The sequence below is a fragment of the Narcine bancroftii genome, chromosome 1 (assembly GCF_036971445.1).
Source record: "Narcine bancroftii isolate sNarBan1 chromosome 1, sNarBan1.hap1, whole genome shotgun sequence".
In the NCBI taxonomy this organism is placed as follows: Eukaryota; Metazoa; Chordata; class Chondrichthyes; order Torpediniformes; family Narcinidae; genus Narcine; species Narcine bancroftii.
The window spans coordinates 365,818,879-365,838,270 of NC_091469.1; the positions used below are offsets into that span (position 1 = coordinate 365,818,879).

Here is a 19,392-nt window from a genome sequence, read left to right on the forward strand (position 1 = left end):
ATAGAAGTTCTTCATCTCTAATATTGTTTTGTTAATTCCCTTCTGCACTCTGTGGCCTTCATATCTTTCCTGAAGTATGATGCCAAATACCTCATCTGAAACCAAATCTGAATGTTATATTTCAAGGCTTCATTCAACTTGAATTGTAAACAAAATTGAGTCTTGATATAGGATTTTGACATGAAACATTGACAATTCCTTTTACCCTCCTCCCCCCACCCCCAAGCCCACTGACACTGCATCACCCACTAAGTTCCTCCATAAGATTGTTTGTTTTAGAACATTACAGCACAGTACAGCCCTTTGGCTCGTGATGTGGTGCTGATCTATTTATACCTACCAAATAAAACAAAATCCTCCCTACCTCATACCCTTCTATTTTTCTTTAATCCACGTGCCTGTCTAAATGCCTCTATTGTTCCAGCCTCCATCATCAACCCTGGCAATGCATTCCAGGCACCCACAACTCAGTGTATATAAAGAAAAAGGAAAAAAAAACTTACCCCTGAGGTCTCCCTTAAAATTATCTCCCTTCACTTCATGCAGATATTCCTGCCCTGGGAAAAAGGTGCTGGATCTCTACCTAGCTATGCCTCGTAATATTGTAGACCAATGAAGTGATATTTCAGCCTTCTTCAGTCCAAAGAGAAAAGCCCTAGCTCTGCTAACCTTGCCTCATAAGACATATTTTCCAATCCTGGCTCCAAATTCAGGCATCTATCATCTCTCATGCATCCAAAACCTGTGATTAATTTTTTTCAAACTACTTTCATTATTTTTGATGTATTTTTGTTCTTTCTCTATTTACATTTAGATCAACAATGCATTTTTTCATTGTGTAGCTTTTTAGCAGATTGAGTAAAGCTCTGATGACATCCATGCTTCATAGCTCAAAGTTAATTACTGTACCTTTATCGATGGATCGCAACTGAATCAGGGAAGAATGGGCTGAATTTTACAGGGCAGCATTTACTTTCCATCTACCAATGATTGCAGTATTGATTACTGTAGTCTAATGACCCATGCATTGCATTTGGATCTCCATTTTATGCTGCCGAAACAAATTTTAACAATATGTAATGGTAGTTTCCAACATTGTCCCAAACAGCCTTTGCAAATGCAGAGGATGACTTCTGATTAAAATGGATATATATAGTCATACAAGGCAGCAACAGGCCCTTGTACCTCACTGAGTTTGCATTCAAGCTCTGATTTACACTCATCCCATTTCATTCATTACAAAGTCCCCTCAACCACCTGGTGACACGTGCATACTGCAGTAGCAACTTACAATGGCCAATTAACCTACCAACCTATACACCTTTCTGATTTGGGTGTAAACCAGAGCATCTGAAGGAAACCTACACTCAAGGAGAATCAAACTCCATACAAATGGCACCAGATATCAGTTATTTGGTAAGAGGGGCATCAAACTTGGCAGTAGTTCAATATATAAAAGCACTGGAGAAACTCAGCAGTTCACGAAGCATCTCTAGGAAGTAAAGGATAATCAAAGTTTCAGGTCAGTTATTTCCTTCTTTTTAAGAATGCTCACTGGTGATTAATTTACTGACTCATCCTGAGTCCCATCAGGAGGAATTTATATTTATGTGATTACCTGAAATTTAAACTTGAAGCCGGTTCTGATTTCAATTCAGTTTTATTCTGTACAAACCTTCCTTTTGAAATACATTTTTTATTTAATGTTGAAAAACTCAACTTTTAAGCATGGACGGTGTACAGAAGAAAATGCAGGAGGGAATGTGTGAAACAGATGTGTTGGCAGAGTGTTCAAATGCGTCTGTCAGCTTCTCTGATCCTGAGATGAAATAGCATCAGATCACATTTAGAATTTTAGCTAATCATTTTGAATCCACTTATTGATTGTGTAGTTTATTTGATGGGGTAAAAATATCTTGTTGACCTCAGGCCTATCTCTGAATCCATTTATTTTGTTTAGTGATAGTTTATTTTTAATGTTTTTGCATTAGTTTTTAATATAGTATCCAATCAATTTTTCAAAAATTAGAAACATAGAAGATAGGAGCAGGAGTAGGTCATTCGACCCTTCGAGCCTGCTCCACCATTCAACGAGATCATGGCTGATCTTAAAGTTCAGTACCCCGTCCCCGCCTTCTCTCCGTAACCTTTAATACCTTTATACTGAAGAAATAGATCTAATTCCCTCTTAAATATATTTAATGAACCTGCCTCTACTGCCCTCTGTGGCAATGAATTCCACAGATTCACCACGCTCTGGGTCAAGAAATTCCTCCTCATCTCGGTCCTAAATGGTTTGCCTATTATCCTCAAACCATGGCCCCGGGTTCTGGATTTTCCCATCATTGGAAACATCCCATCTGCATGGGGAGCTGTACAATAGTTAGCTAGGTAAACATCTTTACCTGAAAGGTAAGGGTCTGTAAATACTGTATTAGTAACAGTATTGACGGTTTTAAGGATTCACAAATCGTAAATAATGTTGATTAGGCCACACTTGGAACATTGGGTGCAGTTCTGGTCGTCGCACAAAATGTCGAGGCTTTGGAGGATTCAAAGGAGGATCATCAAGATGTTGCCTGGATTAGAGTATTTGCTATCAGGAGAAGTTGGACAAAACTTGATGGTGTTCTCAAGAATTTCCCAGTCTGAGAGGCGACCTGATAGAAGTATGTAAAATTATTTAGTCGCAGATTGGGTAAATAATCCTGGTTACTACAACCACGCCCCCCTCCCCCTCACCCCCCACCAATGCAAATGGCAAATATGAGAAGCCATGGATATACGATGAGAGGGGGAAAGTTTAAAGGAGGTGTTTTTTTGCACAGAGCAGCAGGTGGCTGGAATGTGCTGCCAAGTGACATGTTGGAAGATGATATGATGGCATATTTATTAGGCATTTAGACAAGCATATGATTTGACAGGGAGCTCTGTGCAGGTAGATGGTATTATTTTCGATTGGCATCCAGTCATCATGGGCCAAAGGGTCTGATCCTGACTGATACCGTTCTACACTGTATGAAGTCTGCTGGCCTCATCTTGGCTGCCCAACTATCTAGATCAATTAATATAAAAACACAATGCTGGAAAAACTCAGCAGGTCAAACAATTGCCTTTACATAGCAAAGATAAAAATACATAACCGACATTTCAGGCTTGAGCCCTTCATCTAGGTATGGAAAAATGTCAGCAGGCATCCAGATAAAAGGGTAAGGGGTAGGTGTGGTTACAAAGGCAGGAGGTAATAGGTGAAGAAGGGAGGAAAGGCACACCAACAAGCAGTGAGAGGTGGTATAGCTAGGTGAATAGAGAGGGAAGGGGGTAGAGAGTTGAGGGAAAGAAGATGTGGGGAAGGGAGGGAGAAAGTAGAGCAGGTTAGCAGAAACCAGAAAAGTTGATGTTAATGGACCCAGCTGGAGCATGACCAGACAGAAAATCAGATGTTTTTCCTCCATCGATAGACATGTGAGTATGGGAATGAGACGCAGAACAGAAATGGTTGGCCACTGGCAGGTCTCTGTCACTGCAGTGGACAGAGCGAAGGTGCTCAGTGAAGTGATCTCCCAGTCTGTATGCAGGCGCTCTGATGTAGAGAAGGCCACAAATGGAGCACCAGATACAATAAATAAATCCTATGGCTACATAAATGGTGCAGCCTCATTTGAAAGGCCTGCTTGGGGCCCTGGTCTGTGGTGAGGGAGGAGATGTGGGTGCAAGTGTGGCACATTGTGCAGCCACAGGGAAAGGTGCCAGGAGGGACGGTTGGTAGGTAGGGATGAGTGCATGAGGGAGTCACAGAGGGTGCGGTCCCTACCAAAATCAGAAAGGGCGAAGAAGTGTGGTGGTAGAATCCTGTTGAAAGCTGGAATTTCTGGAACATAACGTGTTCAATGTAGAGGCTGGTAAAGTGGTAGATGAGGACCAGGGGAATACTGTGTTTGTTGTGTATGGGGTCAGAGGGACCCCAGGGCAGATGAGTGGAAAATGGCGGTAGAGGGGAAGCCACATTTGTGGAAGTAGGCAGACATTTCAGAAGAGCTGGACTGGAAGAACTCATCTTGGGAACAGATGCAGCGGAGACGGTGAAATTGCAAGATCCTGCCTTTGCTGCTACACCTTCCCCTTCCCCTCCCCCCCACCTATCATTTTATCTAGACACCTACTGACATTTTTTTCATATCTTGATGAAGGACCCAAGCCTGAAATGTCAGTTATGTATTTTTAGCTTTGCTATTTAAAGGGCATTGTTTGACCCACTCTGTTTCTCCAGCATTGTGTTTTTTACTTCAACCATGGTGTCTGCAGACTTTCATGTTTGACTTCTTGACCGATTAATGTAGTTGATCTTTAACTGACTTCTTTAGGCTAGGCAAAGAACGATTGGCACATTGTGATGAAATAAATATTAAAGAAGCAGTGTAACCCTGCTAAAGTTGTCTGTTCTAGGAAGGTCACTGGTTAGTAAGAAATAATTGCAGGCAGAAGATAAAAATGTCCCTTGTTGCTGAAATAGGATGATGTTTTACAGAAAAGTACATTGTGTGAAAAATAAAACTTGTTTTATAATATAATAGATGCAGACAGACTAAAGGAATTACTTAAGTGATCAAGTGTGAACACTTAACTTGATATGGTTAGCTATCTGAAGTTCTCTGTTTGCATGCCCCTTAGAAAACCATGAAAGAATTGGATTTGTGTTCAGCAAGAAACTAGTTACGATGTTGGCATTAGTTTCTTCTTAGGTTCTCTCTTTTGTGTGAGCAAACATTTTCTAAGTGGTGAGAGTTCAATGTCCAGTGCTCAACATGATGACTAGATGTGATCTAGCAGTGCTTCATTTTGTTGGATTCATTTTAAAGTTATTCAAATATATGGACTGGTTTCCTAGAATTAGATGCTCAAACAAGTCCACGTGGCCTTTGGTTCTGATTTCAATTCAGTTTTATTCTGTACAAACCTTCCTTTTGAAATACATTTTTTTATTTAATGTTGAAAAACTCAACTTTTAAGCACGGGCAGTGTACAGAAGAAAATGCAGGAGGGAATGTGTGAAACAGACGCATTGGCACAGTGTTCAAATGTGTCTGTCAGCTACACCGATCCTGTGATGAAATGGTATCAGATCACATTTAGAATTTTAGCTAATCATTTTGAATCCACTTATTGATTGTGTAGTTTATTTGATGGGGTAAAGATATCTTGTTGGCCTCAGGCCCATCTCCGAATCCATTTATTTTGTTTAGTGATAGTTTATTTTTAATGTTTTTGCATGAGTTTTTAATATAGTATCCAAACAATAGGGAGCTATACAATAGTTAGCAAGGTAAACATCTTTGCATAAAAGGTAAGGGTCTGTAAAGCATGGCCTAAGTTGCCCTTTGAAATATACTATTGACTTTAATGAGGATGTTTTAGCTGTGCATGCTAACTATAATAGGTTTCTTATAAAATTTCAAGTGCGTGCAAGTGTTAAAACACATGCATACAATATTAGAAGGCACTAATAGTTTTTGTAAACTAATGAAAGTCAGCACAGTTCATGACTGTTGTACTTCAGATATGGATTCTGCAAAATTCGGTATTTCATTTAAGAATGTTCAACTAAGGGCTCAAAAATTCAGCCAAACAAAATTAACTTCAGGCCAGATTGGAAAAGTTTATGCATTGTTGATTTAAAATTATTTGTGTCTGTATTTTTTTGATGCGAACTTCCACATTTTTGATGGTCAAGTCGCAGTTTGACGCAGTTGTTAAGTTAACAGTAATTAAATATGTTATAATTTTTTTTAAAATTTCTGACTTCTTGTCGTTTAAGTTAAATAAAAACCATTCTGCTTTCAGCTATTTAAAAAAGAACATGGTGATTAGTGAACTCTGACAACTGTAAAATTAAGGAACATTTGAAATGTCTATGGAATAAACTATTTCTGTTTTAAAACCTACCTTGCACAACTCTGAAGAGTTAGGGTAAAATGAATTTTGTATCTTTCTGTTTATCTGATGTTTTAAAATAATTGCTTAGCGACTATCACTGATCTGAAGGAGAGCGCCATAAGTTGTGTCTCTACACATCTACATAATTAAAACACTCAATGCTTTTAATGCCTCTTTGCCTTAGGTCTTGTGAGAGCCCATTGAGCAGAAGAGCAGGCCCTTCTGCCCACAATGTTTGGGCCAACCGTAATACCAATTTAAATGAATCATGTCAATGGTATATCATGGCATATTAATATGCCTGTTCATGTAAGTGTATAAATGCCTCTTAAATGTTGCTTCCAATCCACAATATGCCACATGATATATCTGTTTCCACCTCCTCTCTGGCAGCACATTGCAGTCATCCACTGTTCTGTGTTTTTATATATAAAAAAACAACTTGACTTTTTTAAACTTTTTCCCCCTTTGTCTTAAACAAATGTCCTCTGGTATTTGATGTTTCTGCCCTTGGAAAAAGATGTTGGCTACTTACCCTATCTGAACCTCTCATAATTTTATCAAGTTCAATCACATTGCTTCTGAACATCTGATGCTCCAGGGAAAAACAACCCTATTTTGTCCTACCTCTCCTTGTTCCTCGTCCCCTCTAATCCAGGCAACATTGTGGTGAACCTCTTCTGCACCCTCTCCAAAACTTCTACATACTTCTTGCAATGTGGCGAACGGAACTGCTTACAATAATCCAAAGTTTAATACAGTTGCAACATGACTTCCCAACATTTATACTTAATGCTTTGACAGCAGAAGGCAAACATGCCATTCGTTGCCTTGACCACTAGAGTTGCCACTTTCAGGGAGTTATTGATTTGGACCCCAAGATCACTTGGTACATTAGTGAACTGAAGGCTCCTTCTACTTTTGGTGTACTTTCCTTTGACCTCCCAAAGTACAACATCTCACATTTGTCTAGGTTATATTTCATCTTTCATTTCTCCACCCCTTTTTCCAACTGATCTATACCCTTTCGTATCCTTTAACCAGCTCTCCCAATTTTTGTGTCTCATCTGCAAGGTTAGTAATCAGCTCACCTATATTTTTATCCAGATTATTTGTGTATATCACAAACAACAGAGATCTCAGCTTTGATCCCTAAGGAATCGGTCACTGACCTCCACTCCCTCAATTTTCTATGGCTAAAACAGTTTTAAATCCAAACTCTATGGATCCCATATGCTATAATCTTCTGGATTAGCCTTCCATGAGGAACATTGTTGAATTCTTTGCTCATCCATGAAGATGATAACTACTGTGCTACACTCCTTAGTTATCTTTGTGTTGATGTAACTTGTTTGGAAACATAATGTTGATCAATTGGAGTTTATAGTTATCAATTGGAGTGTGTAAATCATCAGGCATCACAAAGAGACCTCAGTATTGTGGCGGGGCTTGATTTAACTATTCCTATCCTGTACCACAAGTGGAAGAGTTATGATGGGTTTCAAATCAAAGGCATGCTAACCAGCTGAGCCCTTCTTGCCAGAGTTTTATGAAGGTGAACTGCCTGTGTTCCACTCAAGAAAATATGCTTTATAAAACAAAATTGAACTCCTATCCAAGTTTGAGTCCTTGATTTGAATCAAGATGACAATAATGGGGTCCAACAGGAATGAGATTTCCAGTCCACTGCATCCACAAGAAGCAGGAGATTGCATTCCTCAAAAAGGTGATCTCCTTGTTTTTGCATTTGGCCAAATGCTTTTGCCATTCCCACATTTATTCCTCCCTCCCTCTGTCCTGATAGTAGCAAATTAAGCTCCTTCACTGTCTCAGTCTTCCTAATTTTCCACATACTCCCTCGACAGAAATTCTAGAAATTGGACACAACCCTCCCTGCCCCAGGCATTAAATAATATTGCAGCTAATCTGTTGTAACCTCCTCTCCACTAATCCTTCTACCATGGTATTCTGTTTAACCAGATTATCAGATGTTCATTTACCTCCTCTTTTTTAAAAAAAACTGAAGAAGCTGCTTCCCCTGCTCTTAAATATATATTTTTAACAGTAAAAGTAGATTACAGCCATTTAAGCCCATGCTGCCCAATTACACCCACATTAACCTATGACATTGGTATGTTTTGGATGGTGGGAAGTAACCTAAGCATCAGAAGAAAACCCACGCAGATGGGGAGAATGCACAAACTCCTTGCAGACAGCACCCGACTCAAACTTGGGTTGCCTGCACTATAATAACCGTTATGTTAACCATGCCACCCATAAAGTTCAATTCTCAACCTTTGTATTAAATTTAAGTAATAATAAATGATAACATTCCATTAGCCTTTCTAATTACTTGCAGTTTCCTATATACTAGGGTTTTGTGAATCATGTACTGGCACTCAGATCTCTCTGTGTCTCAGAGGTATGCCATGGGTAGAATGCCTTTTTAAAAAGAAATTCCTGCCAAAGTGCATAATTTAATATTTTATTCCATTTACTAGATCTTTATTGATTTAGTACATCTATCAAAATCCTTCTGTATTCTCTTCAGGTCCTCTTCAGTTTATTCTACTACCATCTACTTCTCTTATATATTTTGGAAACATCCAAGGCAAGTTATATAAATGATAAAAGTTGAATTCACATATGTAACTGTTCTTTACATCTTGCCAACCAGAAAAAGTTGTGTGGATGCTTTCTCTTGGTTTCCTATCAGCTGGCCAATCTTCCATCCACACCATTAACCCCACCCCCACCTAATCAAAACCTTCTAGTTTACATAATAACTCTTGATGGAAGCCCCTTTTCAGGTGCTTTCTCCAAATCTAAAGACGGTACATTCACCAACAATACATTAACAACTGCAAATGTTCCTTCTTCAGATCAATAAATTGGTCAAGCATGATTTCCCTTTCAAAATTTTGTTGACATTGTGTTATTGCCTGATTTTTCTTCCTATACCCTGCAATGCCATATTTAACCATTAGCTTTGAATGTCTAACCCATTTCAATCTAAATGGCCTATATTTTCCTGCCTTTCTATAATGCTTTTTTATAATGTAATCTTCTCAGTAGCACTCTAGCCTGTCAACCTGGGTTCCATTATATAGCAGAAATATTGACTCTTTATCACTTACCACAGATTCTGGTTAACGTAATCTGTCAGTCTGGTGTCTGTCGGAAAGATGCATTGTTTGAAAATGAGGATGCCTTGCTTGTGAAATCCACTTCATGTTCTCAGGATTTTTGTATTTTATCCCCCAAACCTCTCCTCCAGCATGAAACTGAAATCCATACTTGCATCAAGCCACCTTGGCAATACAATGCTTAGCCCTAATGTGTGTATTGTATCACAATTTTAAATACAACAAATACAATGATAAAGGTACATTTGATAGAAATTGTGATGCCTGTAATTAATTCACTGTACATAATCCATGCTGAATTTTGCTGCAGAAAGAGCAATGTGGGAAGAAAGAAGAGACTTAATGTTTTGTATATTTGCTTACTCCCTTTGTATTCCTGATGATGTTAAATAGCCCCACTGTCCAATGGTTCACCTGTATTCAGTGGCCTACTCTTCAAAGTCAAACTGGCTGCCATTACTCATTATTCTAGTAATATGAAAGATGTCATAATGGAATCAGACTTGCCCACACATGTTGCTTTCCAGTAAGTTTCTGGATAACGATGAAAAGAAGTCTTTTGATTCTTGGGCAGGTCTGATGTGACTAGTTGTAACTGTTGCTGAATCTTGAATGGACTGATCGTACACTTGGTCTGAATTGTGTTCATCTCATTTCTTTTATTAGTTCCCTTGTTCTATTTCACCTCAGGTTGAGTTTTAGTTTAAAAAAAAATGATAATTTATTTTCAAAAGTTTTTTTTTAAAGAAAGTACATCTCCAATAGTATACATCAAATTATCACTGAGAAATGGACAATAAATGTAAAAGATCATAAATATTCACAATGACAGTAGTACAAAAAAAGGTCGTGTTTCAATAATGCAGAGAGATCTTCTTGTAAGTAGAAATTAGAATGGATCAAAATGTTTAATACAGTACTTTTACTTTTTGTTTCTAAAGATTTGGGAGAGTGATCAAACCAGTTATGCTCCCAATGCACTATCTGTGCTCATGGTTACACATTTAGTCTAAATTGGGTTTTTGGCTAGTGTTAACACTGCTCAAAGTTTCAGGCGGCTTCCCTTGCTCTAATTTGCCAGAGACAGCTTGGATCTTTACTCTGTTTCGTATAATGTGCACATTAATCATCAGTACAATGCAGTTAGTCTCAGCACCAACCTCATGGAAGAGCTTGTAACCTTTGAGTGATGGTCTGTGGACTGTTGAGGTAAGTTTCCAAAATGACAAATGGTCATTTTTTTTCTATTCCTGAGAAATGTTTGTACTACTTGAGTTCTTGTGAATGTAGTTGTTAATCAGATGATATAAACTACTTTTTACTTTTTCTTTTTCAAACAACTTATGGTCTGTACATTTTCTTCAGAAAACACAGAACTAGAAATACAGGTTGTAGCTCTTTAATCCAGCATTCTGTGGTTTGGCAACTCCCATGGATCAGCATATTTTGTATCTGTCCCCATTAGTTTGTGGATCTGCCACCAGGGCAGTGCTAATGCACCAAAATCTGTTACACTGCAGCCGAGGGTTTTGGTGATACAGTCCTGTTAATTTCTTTATATTCAGCTGTATATTAGCGTTTCAGGATGTCATCATGATACATAGGGGATTCCCTTAGGGCAAACATGTCAAACTCTGGCCCGCGGGCCAAATTTGGCCCGCGATATAATTATATTTGGCCCGCAAGATCATTTCAAAAATGTATTAGAGGTGGCCCGCTGGCCGCCGCGCCAGTATAGCGCATGCACAGTAATACAACAAATCCCAGAATGCATTGGCGTCAGCCCGCTAATCGCCCCAACCTCCTCTGTTTACATTGCAGGGTCTCACCGTGGACTCTGGTTTTGTGGCCTGGCTGGTGTCAGGGGAAGCCAAGGCCGCTTCCCAGCGCCCGGAACTGGAGGCCTCGGGCTTGACCTCGCCAGGACCGTTGCCCACTCCCCCTCCCTGCCGCAGGCCGACCCGCGACTCACGGTGACGGGGCCGCTGATCCCCCGAGATGCCGCCCTGCAGCAAGAGCCGATGCCCCCGCACTGTCGTGTCCCCCCGTCCGCCCCACCCACCGCAGCGTGGCCTGGCCGGTGTCAGGGGAAGCCAAGACTGCTTCCCAGCGCCCGGAACCCGAGGCCTCGGGCCTGACCTCGCCAGGACTGTTCCCCACTCCCTCTCCCTGCCGCAGGCCGACCCGCGACTCATGGTGACGGGGCCGCTGATCCGCCGAGATGCCGCCCTGCAGCGAGAGCCAATGCCCCCGCACTGTCGTTGTCCAACCCGATCGCCCGCAAACCCTGCCCTCCCGCACACAGGCCTGAGTAAGTATTATGAACTTTAATCTCAGGATAAAACGATCTTTCAATAGTTTCATGTCACAGTGATAAATATATTCCTGGTTAAAAATGGTCCTGCACCTGGATACAAGCTCATTAGGCATAAAACTTGAAAAGTGTGTAAATCAAAGGATATCTGTACCAATGGAAAAAGGGCATGGCAAATAACCCTGCTAGAGTTCATGCCCACAATCAGTCACCCATTTGATTGTTTCAGGAATCATGTTATTCTCCCACATTCTCAATAGCCCTCAGATTTTACTATTCGACAGCACACTAGCAACATTTGACAAATCCTCTATAGAGAAATATTATTTATTGAATATTTTATTTCTCATTTGTTAATGCTTCTGGAAAGAGTTTATCCAAAACTATTATTAAACATTTATTTTAATAAGAAAAAGTTTAACATTACATTTGTTGAAAGAAGAGAAAACATGCAGATGTTGTTGAAAATTTTCAATAAATATTTAGTTCGGCCCTCGACTTAGTCCAAGTTTTTAATTTTGGCCCTCTGTGAATTTGAGTTTGACACCCCTGCCTTAGGGGGTCAATTTCTGTTTTCTGGCATTTTCTGTGGTCCGGCAATGGCCAGGTCCCAATGTTGCAACATTAAAGAGGTTCAACTTATAGTATGTTTTTCAGCCTATCAAGCCTATTCTGTCAGTAAGTTAGATTGAGGCTGATTTCCATCTCCATTCAAATATTTGCCTTGTTTCCATATCCATAAGAGAGGTCTAACAATCTCAGATAGCTTGTGATGGTGTAGGGGTAGAAAAATGTCATTTTTATTTCTATTTATTGTGGGAAGACCTATTTTTGTTCATTCTCTAGTCAAAATCTTTCTTGAGTCAGTGTTTTCAATTGTTGGAATGTGTGTATGTGCATTTTCAGTCTTTTAACTTAAAAATATTTAAAAGGGTTTTAACGAATCATGATTTATTTTGAATTTTCATTCACAAACATTCATACTAAGTTGCTATTGCAGCTTTGGATTGGGTGATCCTGAATGAAGAGTCTAAACCTTTCTGTCAAAACAGCCAGGCTCTTGCATTGGGAAAGATGCTTCGAGGTCTTGCACCTCATCAATGAATTGGAAACATTCCTTTAGAGGAAGATCATTTCCTGGACCTCTTGCAAAAGACAGTTAGGTTCCAAGGTGCCAATGGCAGGTTACTTCAGTTTAGAAAAGTCCACCCACTATAAATACATTTCAATGATAATTCCTATTCTTCTGTCTTCCCTACTTATGTCTCTCAATGTCTCAGAAAATTTGCAATGAAGGCATATATCTCACAATAGTGAATTATTGGAAGTGATTGGATTTTGGTATGTACAATGGCCAACTAGTATATAACTAATTTAAATTTATACTCTTCCTTATATTTTAATGTCAAATCTCTCATTGGATTCAAGTTTCATAAAGTTTATTGACAATTCAGGTAATTGAGGGATAGCACAGATTTAATGCTGCATCTGTGATTCTTAATTGTTGCTGTCTGATGTTCCTTTGCAATGCTGAGTTTTCATTTTAATGCAAAATTTTGGGCCATTCTCAACATGCAGCAATGAAAAATCTGCTGTTCCTGGCAATGTTGTAGAGTTTCTGCCTTAAGAACCCACAGTTCTTGCCTTGCCTCTGTCACCATTCCAGAATGAAAGTACTGACAAACTTTGAAATTACTTAAGAATAGAGAGCTGTTTGAAGATGTTCCTGCTTCATTCAATTTTTAAGAGTATGGAAACATGACATCCATAGAAGTGAGGGTAGATTGACGTAAAAAATTTTAAATGGCTGGCTGAGATGACGTGAAAAATTAATCACTTTGAGTTGCTTTTATTTTGGTTGCTGAACATTTGTGATTATAATTAGTATGAATGAGGGCAAGAGGATTATCCATTGCAATAATTTTCTTGCCCAGGAATGCTAAATACTATTATTTAGCTGTGCCTAACTGTGCTTTCGTTTGGACATGAATGCCTGTGTCCTCCGGTGAATTCCTACTTTTCAACTGTAGCTAACTTCAGAGGTGACAACAAAGTACAGAAATTTGTGCTAAGGTAGAGAGTAGAAGAGAATGCCCTTGTATATAGTTTGAAATAGATTTTCAAGTTTGATGAGATCGATGCCTAAATTTGGATTAATTTGCAAATGTTTTCACTGCTAAACTGCGCAAGGTTCTATATTAAATGTCCCTCATACACAACATTTCTTTGTAAACTTTTCATTTTATTATCTGTTTATTAAAATCACAAAACTTTAATCATCTTATTAGTCGGATAAGTCAGTGTGATGCTGAATAATTACCTCATTGCTTGAGATGTTCTTCAGAAAAAAAACTGAATGCAAGTAAAATAGATACTGAAACATAGCCTGATACATTTTACCATTTAAATTTACCATATCTGTGAAATAAATGCATAAATTAATTAAGCACATATTTCGGAGGCAAGATCCATGTTAAACTTGTTCAGTGCTATTTATGATGTGTAGCAGAAATGCATAGCATTCAGTTTGCACACAATAGCATCCCACAAACTGCAAGCAAATTCAGACCAGTCTGTTTAATGGTGTGATTAGAGGGAGAATTTGACCAAGATCCTGGAATTTTCCCATATTTTCAAAACAAAATAGTGCAATGGGATCGTTTGATTTCAGCAGAAGGTTTTTTTATTTTATTATTTGCACCATTAAATGTAGTATCTGAAAGATACATCCATCAATGGGAGAAATTTGACCTTGTTCACATGTAATGAATATACAATAGTAATTACAGGCAATGGCATTCTGTTTCTGAAATTCCCGCTCCACTGAACTAATTTAAATCAAAATTTGAAGGTGAAATTAGAATATAATGCATAAGTAGCTTAGGAGACTGAGTTCCCTATGGATATATTTGGAAATGGAATTTCTTCAGTAACATCCTTACATTTTGTCTGATTATTGTGAGAATGGGGTTTGAATCCATACCCTTTTGCATGAGGCAAGAATTTTACTTATTCAGCTCAATTGGTATATTTCAGAGTATTTGACATTCAATTGAAATATGACGTTGCATTTAATGAGAAATTACTTTTATTTAGTCAGTGTTTAATCTGATACAGATAATCCAAATAAAAGAAAATGTTCCAATTACTGAATGTTTTCAACTTTAATTACATGGTAGTTTGAAGTGAAATCATACTGAGTATTGTATTGAGGCTGCAAGAAACGCCTTGCATATTGAATTTCTCTATTGTGAAATTTATATAAATTTGCTTATAAAATTTATAAGCAAGTACAAATTTCATGTTTTCAAGGAGACTTTGCCCCGAAATGTTTCCACTTTCATTTCTATTGGTAAAGCAGGCAAGAGCACCGTCCTGGAACTTGCAAATCCTTTTTGTATTCTTTTTATTACCATCCCTCAGTGTGTCATGAAGTGGCTGTATTTTATGTACATTAGCTAAAGATGGCTTTTCTTGGCTGTGGCCCATGTATTGAATTGCCTGAAAGCAGTCTGTGAATTGAAGAGAAAACACATCAACTGTGAATTTAACAAGCAGATTTATTTTGTATTGCTTTTGCAGTAGCAAGGCGAGAGGTACAGTCAGATTGGCAGAGTTACATTCACTCTCGCTGTGCATGAAAGACTTTTTTCCTCCAATGAGGCAAGTGGCCACTGCAATTCACTTCACAAGAAACTTCTGTTGCTATAAAGAAACAAAGAAGTTATTGTGTACAACCAATACCATTAACAGGGAACTGTGTGAACAGTTTGCTTTGGTGAAAATTGACACTGTAACTTGAAGGTGTTGCCATTTCTTATGATGCCAGGTTACTTGCACAGAATTTGAGATTTTGATTTTAGAAACCATTAACTCCCTCCTACAACTACAGGGTACTGTTACTGCTGCTGTATTTTTGATAACGGATGAATGAATTAACGTAGGATCCGCTCATGCAGAAACCTTGAGTTTGGAGATGAAAGGAAACTGGATTAATAAAACAGCCCAAAATGGGCAGGTGAATTCATGAAAAAAAATCAGCACCATTGCGATACCAAAAGCAACTTCCAGATTGTAATGAGAGCAATTAAAGGCCGGTTTTGTTCCCTGCAATTCTCAGCTGTTCCATGGGCAAAGGTATGTTTCAAATATCCCCCGAAATCTGTGATATTGATTGGAGGTTCAGATATTTGCAACTTTCTTATGAAAATAATCTGAAAATTATGTAATTTCCTGCATGTGCCACAATAGAATATTTATTTGCTAATATTTAGCAATATCTCTCATGAAATCTGTTTTTCATGATTTGTAATTCCCTCAGATAAATATTCCAAAATATCAATGATTTTCTTTTCTTTATTTTTCAATATTTTTATTGAAATTGGAAGTAAAAAATAGAGTACACAAGAATACATATTTAAAGTCAAAAAATAATACATTTCAGTGAGATCATACCACTTCATTCTCAATCAAACAAATTACAGTATTTTGTAGTAATATTATTAAAAAAAAGTCTAAACCCACTACCAAAAATTAAGCACTTTGGCAAAGAGAGAAAAAACAATCCTTATTGGAGTAATCATTACCTTATTAGTAAACACCTCTGCATTAATTCAAAAAGTGTCCCCACATGTTTGAAAATTTGAATTCAAATCGGAAATTGAGATCTAATCTCTAAATTTAAACACATGCCATTGAGCATGAGTAGGTGGAACAGCATCCTTCCATTTGAGCAACATCGCCCGCCTAGACATAGGAGAAATAAAGGCTAATACATGCAAATCAGATGCAATTAAATTTATGCCACTCTCTGCAACAATACCAAACAAGGCAGTCAAAGGATTAGGCTTAAAATTAACTTTAAAAAGTACAGGAAAAGTTTGAAATGCTTCATTTCATTATTTCCCAAGACTGGCATGTCCAAAACATATGAATTAGTGAAGTATCTCCATTGTTGCATATATCACAATAAGGAGAAACATCCGCATAAAAGCAAGATAGTTTGACTTTGGACATGTGAATTGTATGGACTCCTTTAAATTTGGGAGGGAGTGGCAAGCACATAAAGATGAGGTATTGTAGAGCTCGTCGAAAGAACCAAAGACTTGTTGATCCAAACCAAGGCTTTTATTAGCAAAAGACAGGAGCTCTTCACAGATGGCCAACCAGTCTGGAATGATCCGACCTGGCTAGGGACACAACCCTTTAAGGCCCAGACAATAGGTGTGGCTTAGCTCTCACCCATCGCTGTAAGCACAGTCTAGATACAGTAACTATATACACTATGTACATTGGTGATAGATCTGTACTATCACAGGTATTAATCAATTTAAAAATTACATTTCAAGGTCCTGTTCTCAGGCTTTTTAAATTTTATCTAAGGGAACCTCCCTTACTCCCAACAATGTGCCATAAATATTAGATATTGTATCATTATAAAAAGGTTATAAATTAAAAATTGCATCTATTACATTCTTATCAATGCTCTTAGGAAATGTATGTTATTGAGATTGCAAAAAAATTTGCTAATCTGTTAATAATGAAAAAAATAAGTGTTGCATAATCTATATTTAATTTGCAGTTGTTCAAAAGAAGCAAGACTTCTGTCGATAAATAAATCTTTAAAATATTTAATGTCTTATCTATTCAATCATGGAACATTTAAAGAAATAATGAGGGGAAAAAATAGGGGTTGAAAGAGAAAAAGATATATTTTAAAATAATGGTCTGAATTTCATGGACAAATACTGGCAGTTCCCTAAGAAACTGATGACATGCCGGCCAAATTAGAAAAGGCTATATTTTTGCATGTACATCTAGAAATCTAAAACCTGCTGGCAGATGTTTGTATTTGTCTGACTACAGTCCAAGTGATGGAGCACAAAGTTGCAGCTATTCTTCTGAACTTGTACTGGTAAATCCACCTGAACATTTTGTCTCTTAATCTCTATCTAATTGAATGGAGACCATTAGCTGCAAAGAACCAAGGTTAGCTTTGGATAATACTTGAAGTATTCTGGTTCATTTAAATATACTTAAATGTATTAGAGATCTCAAATATACATTGATTACATTTATTTTTTAATTCAGAGATGCAGCATGGTAATGTGTCCTTCTGGCCCATGATCACATGCCCCTCCAAACAGACCAATTAACCTAAATCCAGTATGGTTTTTTTTAAAGATCGAAGAAACCGGAGCACCCAGAGGAAACCCACACAGATACAAACTCCTTATAGACAGCGCTGGGTTTGAACCCAGCTCACTAGCTCTGCAATAGCTTTGAGCTAACCCCTACACTAACCATGCTGTCTTCTTTGTCTTTGTTGTTATGTAGCATGGAAATAGGCCCTTTGGCTTGACTTCTCCATCCCCACCAAGTTGTCTATCCAACCTAGTCCTATTTGCCTGTGTTCAGCCTGTATTCTTCCATGTTTTTTTCTTATCTATGTACCTGCCTAAACGTCTTTAAATTTTGCAATTGTTCCCACTTCTACTATTTTCTCCAGAAATATGTTCCATGTACCTTCCACGCTCTGTGTACAACATATGCCAGTCAGGCTTTTAAATCTTAGGTAAGCAAAATGTCTGGAGGTGTTGGAAAGCTGGAATAGCACACAACATTGGATGCTGAATTCCGCCAACTTTGTGTTGTCCCTCTTTAATCTTTCCCCTTTCATCTAGTTGTAGATTTCCCAGCCTGGCAGAAAAAAAAGTTGGTGACAGCTACAGTTGGTGTAAATCTGAGTAGCCAGATCAGGGGACAAATGAGAGGCCAAACTATGCCTCCATCACATCATGTACATCTGTGCTGAAGTCCATAAATGTGGAAGGAAGCAGTAGATATATACGGGATGCTTCTTCATGAAACCATCAGTTAACCAGTTGCATAGTGTAGACTATGAAGTCACACTGAGTTTTCTGATTTGTACTAAAACCCACCATTTATTATATTTAAAAATGGCAATCAGTGATTTATTTACATTCCTTTGGCAGTCTGGGTATGGGTTGCATTTGATGGTCTTGCTCAGATTGGAGGTATCAAGTGCTTTATACAATCCATTAACTTCTTGCTGTGTGGATTGTGTTCGAGGACAGTGGTGTTCAAAACTGGACTATTATTGTGGTAGAAATGTTGCATTGGTCTTGCTAGATGTGCTTAGTGGATTGTAGTTTGGGAAGCAAGCTATGTTCCTGCAATAGCAGTTGAAAGCAGCTCTCTTGATTCAGCTGAAATGGTGTCGTGCTAGTTGCCAGGAAACGTATGTGATGCCACGGCTATCAATTCTTACATAATTTATCTCCTTTTATGACCTAATTCCAAATGCTTGGAGGATGGCGAGATGGGTCATGTAACTAAATATCTCTTCATACTTTTTTGATTCATTAACTCATGTGAAGATGAGATCAGCATTTGCTCTACATATTCCACACCCACCACTGGCCCCCATCCAGCACATCTTTTGCATCCTTCCAGCCCTCTACCATTTTTCTCAATTCCTGAATGGGCCATGGCTTTCATCGTACCATGCAACTATTATCTGCAGGCCCCAATTCAAATTCTGCACCTCATCACACCATGGATTTTGATTTCCCAACCACTTGGATATAAGCCAACTATTTGCAATCTTGCATCCAGGCTGACTGTGAGCTGAGCCTTCTCATTAAAACACATCATCTGGAAGTTTATTTGCTGTCAGCAATATGAAGTGCAGTATAAATTGACGTCAATAGAAGGGTAAGTTGGAGACCAAGTATATTTTCAATTAATTTTCAAGAAATTGAATTAAGCTTTTAGTTTTGATTTTACAAAGAACCTGTTGGGTGGCAGCAAGTAAACAAAAATTAGTTCATTTGTACATTGAGCAATGTATATGACAATAAACTTATTATCATTGCACTGTGAGTTCTATGTTAGTTCTGTCCTTCCTTTTGGCATGTTTACTTTTTCATGCCGGGGTGAATTATCAGTATATTCAAGCATATTTCCTTCAACTCC

The 19,392-nt window shown here is 38.2% G+C and overlaps 1 protein-coding gene across 4 annotated transcripts in view; it reads left to right on the forward strand.

The window, feature by feature from the left end:
• The window catches only part of egfra (epidermal growth factor receptor a (erythroblastic leukemia viral (v-erb-b) oncogene homolog, avian)), a 334,197-nt gene that overhangs the window by 43,508 nt on the left and 271,297 nt on the right, over nucleotides 1–19,392 (forward strand). For 2 of the 4 annotated variants that reach the window (XM_069912661.1, XM_069912670.1), the window contains exon 1: nucleotides 18,732–19,131. The exons of the other annotated variants lie outside the window; for them this stretch is intronic. The gene's annotated coding sequence lies outside the window, so the exon portion shown is untranslated. Of the gene's footprint in view, nucleotides 1–18,731; nucleotides 19,132–19,392 lie in introns of those variants that run through there. 4 annotated transcript variants of the gene reach the window in all.